Source organism: Procambarus clarkii, chromosome 31 (genome assembly GCF_040958095.1).
Source record: "Procambarus clarkii isolate CNS0578487 chromosome 31, FALCON_Pclarkii_2.0, whole genome shotgun sequence".
In the NCBI taxonomy this organism is placed as follows: Eukaryota; Metazoa; Arthropoda; class Malacostraca; order Decapoda; family Cambaridae; genus Procambarus; species Procambarus clarkii.
Genome location: NC_091180.1, coordinates 41,408,124 through 41,414,656, shown reverse-complemented (window position 1 = coordinate 41,414,656; position 6,533 = coordinate 41,408,124). Strand labels below are relative to the sequence as shown.

Sequence of the window (6,533 nt, the reverse complement as noted above, 5' to 3'; positions counted from 1 at the left end):
AGTTTAAGCGTTCCCGGCGTTCTTCTGCGTGGCCTGCTGTTGGCGAATTCGACGAGTGTCGTCCTTCCGTTGACGGTGGGGTGGCTCCGGATGTGGTGCACACTACGGTGGTGGCGGAGGTACACTTGCCTGAGGATGGCGGTGCCGGCGTTTCGGCCTCAACCTCTGGTCCGGTGTCCGAGGGTCCTGCTTCAGGTGCGTTGCCTGCGTCGGATGGCTCCGGTCCTTCGTGGGCGGTGGTTCCCCCTGCTGTAGTTGGTGGTGAGCGGGGTGGCCTGGTGGTGATGTTGAGAAAGGATGCTCGCTCTGGATGTTCTGTGGCCCCTTCCTCGTTACCCGTTTCCTCGGCAGCGGTCTTGCCGCCTCTTCCGTTTCCTGCAGTCCCTTCCGTGTCTCCTGCAGTATCCGTGGAAGTGCTATCGTCTCAGCGTCCAACACCTGCTCCGATGACGAAGGCGTGGCAGGCTCGGCGACCCTCGTCCGCTTCTCCGGTGTCATCTGCTTCCTCGAAGGGCGTGGTTGGCGCTCCCCAGCCTCGTTATGCGACTTGCGTCAGTGACCTTAGGCATTGGCCGATGCCGCCAGATATAGATGTTCCTGAGTTTATGATACCCGCTCGAGCGCGGGGGGTCACAAACCCTACCGACCTTGAAGATCTAGTCTGGGAAGCTTACAAGGCGAAATATCCTCGTGATCTTTTCCCGGAGAAGTACATTTCTCACGAGGTTCCTCGCAAGTGATTTCTGTGTCTTTTGTGTTGCCTGGTTGTGGGGTGTGTGAGTGGGTGGGGTGGGCATTTTTTCCCGGTTCCTGCGTGCTCCGGTTTGTATTGTGGGTTTTCTTGTATGGCTAGTGGGGGGGTGTGCGGTTCCTGTGCGTTTGTGTGTTCGGTTGTGGATGTCGTGTGCGCTTGTTTGTCATATTGTGTGCCCTTCAGGCTGTTGGGGTGTGCTCTTTGTTATGTGTGCATTATGTGTTTGAGGTGTTAGCAGACTTGTTTTGTATGTTTCTCGCCTCTATGTTTCCCTTATGTTTGTATTACGCTGTGTTTATATTTGTGTTATGTTCGTATATGCATTTTTTGTTTTGTGGTCAGCCCTTCTGGCTGGTCTTCTCTTGATTTGTTCCTTTGTCATTGTTCATGTGTGTGCTTTGTACTTTTGTTCTCTGTTATCTTTGTTCTGTTTTTATTGTACATTATACGCATGCTTGCATGTAAAAATAAAAATAAAAAAAAAAATAAAAAATAGTTGATGTATATATAGGAACGATGTGCATTTGGGCTGTTAGTTTTCAGGTTGGTATATGTTAACGATGTGTAGTTCGGAAGATGGTGTGTGCATTTTAATGATTTGAAGACAATGTATATATGTTTACGATGTCTAGTGAGCTGGGGAGTTACCAGGTTTTGGTGTTTGTTAACGATCTTTTAGTGTGTATAGATTAAGTTGTTGTTAAATAGTTACAAATTTATTGCAAACAAAATAACGATGAGTAGTTGCAATGATAATTTCTTAGCTGCTGCAAACAGGGTAACAATATATTGTTGGGGTGTGGGATATTTGGGCTTGATTCTGTTTAATTAATAATTAATGTAGCAAATTAAATTACGAAGGACCACCCGCTTTTATAGTAAAGAGGGAAACTGAGAATTTAGATCATTGGATAAAATTCTAGAGAAAACCAGTGACTATGGATATAACTAGAAAGCATGATCATAAGAATAATTAATGGGCTGTATTATTAAAGAAACAAACCTCAAACACCTACATTGGGGGGTTATTACTGGAGGTAAGTACGTCCAGGAATCAGTGTGGTTCGTTCACTAATTCAATTAATAATAATCTAATCCTATAAATAATGCTGAATATAATATCATTCACATAAAGAAGAACATGAATATGAGCATAGTAATGAGTTACAGTAAATCACACATTAATATCAAACATTCTGAATACATCAAATTGCAAGGAAATGGATAAAAAGAAATAAGCCTTAGCTTGTAGCAGATTCCTTTAGATAACCATGGAAGTCCTCTTAATCTCCAAGTCTGGTACACTGATGAATGGTACGGTTAACATGGAGAAGACAGCATGAGGAATTCGTCTCTCGAGCTGCAAGATAAATAACTACCAGTAGCAATTGATTTAACTACTCAATTCATATTCAAAATTATTAATATCTACAGATGGAATTCTAATCACCTGTTATTAGGTGTTATCCCGCTGCTTGACAAACAATCACCCCGCTATTATTAGACCTGTAAATGATGCATCAAATAAAGGGTACTTAGCTGTGGGCACTGTATAAGTATTAAGATTGCCGTAATTTCGCATCCCAGGCTCCGGTGAACCTATCCTGGATTGTGATGCATTTCAAGCTGGCTGATCACGTGTCGTCAGGAACCAAGTCTAGGGGTCCCTCATTTAACACCAGCACTAGTTGAAGATATTATCTGCAAGGTCGTTCACGCCTCACAGTGGCGGCTTTCATCTGAGGATGAATAACACCTGCCCGATTTGCTGGGCAATGGCGTCTTTTATGAGTACGGTAAGCACAGTTCTGCTTCCTTTTGGCTCTGCACGTGTCCGCGTACTGAGGGGGATGGCGTCCCTCCAACCCATGCCAAGTCGACGTTCATAACACAAATTATTGTCACGAACATTAATATTTCTCGCATTCGCGCTTGAAACTCTAAAGACTGGACGGGTTTATTATTTAGAGGAACGAAATATTATTACTTACCGATTTAAGAATAGTAAATATATAAGGGAGAGGAATTAATGTCTCCCCATGGCATTCATTGATGACGTTAACACTATCGCGAGGTAGACGCTATGATTCTAACGCTCTATTCGGCTTTTAGTTAGAGAACAATTCGTCTGCAATCAGTTGTCATACAGAATGCTTTAATTATGGAGAATCGTATTTAATTCTCACACAAATTGAATATAATGTGTTTTACTGTAAAGAAATCTGACGCAATACTGGCGTCAGGTGACGTGAGAATTCTAGCCTAATGCACAGATGAATTATTAGTACATGAGAATTCTACGAGTTGTTAATTTTACTTACTACAATATTAAGTATGGTTAGCAATAAGTAATGAGAATACAACAATGCTGTATTCGATGTTGGAAATATCCAACATAACTCCGGGGGGGGGAATCCCAGGGTCGCAGTGTACTGTGTTGTACTGACCTATCCCGAAGTGATATTAAGATTAATACATTAGTATATTAGTATGTTAGTATGTTAGTACACACATAACGAACGTCCCGGATTTATCAAGGACTTACAAGAATTTGAGTCTTGCTATTTACATGTCAACTGAAACATGCTGTTTGTAGCCTACACAATGTTTATAAAATTTAACTCTCCCGATTTAAACTAACAGAATCTACAGTGATGCGTTATCTTGGGTCACAGTGACGTGTAATGTTTCGTTACGTGATATCACATCGTAGTATCATCACAGTTTTCTTAGTGGGAAGTGAAGGAAATTATTCTTCTTCAGAGTTGTAATAGGCTCGCAAATTCCGCCTGCATTGTTGAGCTGCAGCTCTAGTGGGGCGGTTGCTTGGAGGAACAAATTCATTGTCCTCTGAAATTACTGGGGAAACTGGATCTGGCTGATATTCTTGTTCAGTCAGTTCAAGGGGAACCAGCTTCTCTAAAGTTTTTAGAGTAGTGTTGCCTCTGCATAAGACTTTAACCACTCTTAGGACACCTTGTCGATCTGGGTGAATGGTGACAATTTTTCCTATAGGCCACTCGGACCTTGGTCCATCACTGTCCACTAGTACAAGGTCTCCAGGTTTTAATTGTACCTTGTTGTAAGGACTCGAAGCTCCGTAGTGGTACTCTCGTAGAGCTGTGAGGTATTCTCGAGTCCACACCTCATTCCACCTGTTAATAACTCTAGAAAGATGCTGGTAGCTTTCCACCAAGTCTCCTCTAGTTACATGGGACGGGTCTACAGGGTCCTCTTCGGCTAAGGGGATGAGAGGGCTCAGTAGACCTCCATGGATCAAGTGAGAGGGGCTCAGTGGTTCTCTCTGGGTGTAATCATCAGACAGGTAGGTGACCGGCGGTTATTGACTCGCGCCTCGATTTCCACAACAATAGTTTGGAGTTCTGAGTAACTGACCCTTTGTCGGTGTAACGTTTTCCTTAGACATCTTTTGACTGTGCCTACCATTCGCTCATAGAACCCACCTTGCCAAGGGGCTCTTGGTGCTATGAATTTCCAGTGACATTGTCTTCTTTGTAAGACTGATTGCACTTCAGGGTGGTTCCAGACTTCTCGCAAACAACTTTCTCCCGCCACAAAATTAGATCCGTTGTCTGATATCATTAATCTAGGACACGATCGACGGGCAGCAAATCTGCGGAAAGCTTGAATGAAAGCTTCAGCACTCATGTCTGGGGTGACCTCTAAGTGCACGCCTCTGGTTGTAGCACAGGTAAAGAGACAAATGTACGCCTTCAGGGGGCGTTATCATTGTTTGGCCGAAAAAATTCGGCCAAACACGAAATATTTATAAAAATACTACAACGTTCTGGCAACACCGTGGTGCAAACCGTTTAATGTTATGATAATAAATAACGTAATTAGAGTAAATTTTCCAGCCGCAATTGCCCGAAATCTGGTCCTCGCGGCTCGGGTGCGCCGTAGGGTGATGCGTCATACGTTGTAAGCGTCTAGTATTTCGCAATAGAGTGGAGAATATCTTGTTATGCATATACAAATTATAAACACACTCGCTGGCAACTGTCTTCTGTGAGAGGGAGGGGCTATAATCCGATTACTGGCTTAGTCACCCTCTCAGTGTCTGTGCCGGCGGTCGTATGCCTGACGCGCTCGCACAGATCGTATTTTCTTGCATATACTGCACAATGGATATAGTATCGGACAAGAAGAAAGCTCTAAAGGCAAGAGCTCTACGCGTTAGCCAAGTAAAGAAGGAGCGTAAAGCCACACTGAGGCAAAACAAGAGTTCCCTTGAGTGAAGAGAGAGGGCAGCCTCCCGGCCCCACAACACACTACCTCGCCTCACACCCAGGCACCCACACCTCCTGTGGCACCTGCCACACCTCTGTGGCACCTGCCACACCACCTGCGGCACCTGCCACACCACCTGCGGCACCTGCCACTCAAGATCTTAGACCTGCAACTCAAGACGTTCTCCCTCTTGATGTTGCAAGATGTTGCATATTTCAGACAAATTATATTAGGTTAGTATGTATTATGTTTTATATCTTGATACTATATCATAAATAATTGTAAATATAAAGCTGCTGTCTTTTTTTTTTATTTTTTTTTATTTTTTTTTTTATTTTTTTTTTAATAATTTTTTTTTTTTTTTTTTATCAGGCGATCTTCATGGAACTTACACACCTTACTGAAGGAATGCCAATCTACAAGGGTGGTAATTTTGATTGAAATTGGTAGTTCATCAACCTCAGCCAAAGGTGGCTGAACTTTGACCTTCATTTTTTACAGGTAACTAATTTGCAACTATATGGTTGAATAACTTTTTTATTTATTATTCAATTTACATGGAACTTGCACATTATATGTAGAGTCTGTGCCTCTAAAAACCCAAGTTATATATTTCCCCTAAGATCATTTATTGATTTTATATTTATTTATAAACATCATTTTGTTGCATAATTTTTTGGGTGAACTTTGAAAATTTGTATTATTGCACTAAATAGGTTTGGGATAATAATGCCACTAGACAACCTTTATTATATAGAATTGTGATAGCTGAGTATCATAGAAATAATATCAGTTGATATTTGTATTTGTTATATCAACTTTAAAACATGTAAAAAAATGGTTAAAAAAAGTTTTTTTTTTTCTCCCTCTCTATTTAGGCTGCGATGCTGAAACTTGGACCACTTGCAGCCCTCTTCACGTGTAACACGTCAATAAATTTTCATTGCACTAGAACAACTTTTATGAACCCTAACTAACGCCCCCTTCACTGGTATATTATCTGGGTTACCAGTGAGGAGTAAGGCTCCTGTATAATCTACTCCAGTGGTTTCGAATGGACGAAGATGAACTACTCGCTTTTCTGGGAGTGGGGGAGGTCCTGGGTAAGGACAGACTCTAGCGTCGTATCTCTTACAGACTACACAAGATTTAATAATGGTCTTAACAGTCTGACGACCTTGAGGAAGCCAGTACTTTTGTCTAAGGTCGGTGAGAGTATCTAAAACTCCACCATGTAGGGTACCATATTGATGGTAATGTAAGACAAGAAGTTTAGTTATGATGTGGTGACGAGGTAAAAGGATTGGGTTCTTAGTGTCTAAGTCAATCTTTGCATGTAGCAAACGTCCTCCACATCGTAGTATGTTATGAGTGTTGACATCGTACCAGATGCCCAGAGACTTAGTGAGTTTATCCGGAAGATTCTCAAATTCGCTTCCGTAAGTCTCTTGCTGCGCCCGCTTAATCCAATAGTGAACAGGATTGGGAAATTTGTGTCGAATTCCTACTTTAGAGAGGAAATCAAACA

At 42.2% G+C, this 6,533-nt stretch overlaps 1 long non-coding RNA gene across 1 annotated transcript; it reads left to right on the top strand.

Moving 5' to 3' along the window:
• The first annotated feature begins 4,811 nt into the window (after nucleotides 1-4,811).
• Nucleotides 4,812-5,962, top strand: LOC138370164 (uncharacterized). The gene is made up of 3 exons (XR_011230060.1): nucleotides 4,812-5,238; nucleotides 5,378-5,506; nucleotides 5,884-5,962. It is a non-coding gene; the product is annotated as an uncharacterized lncRNA (long non-coding RNA).
• The last annotated feature ends 571 nt before the right edge of the window (nucleotides 5,963-6,533 follow it).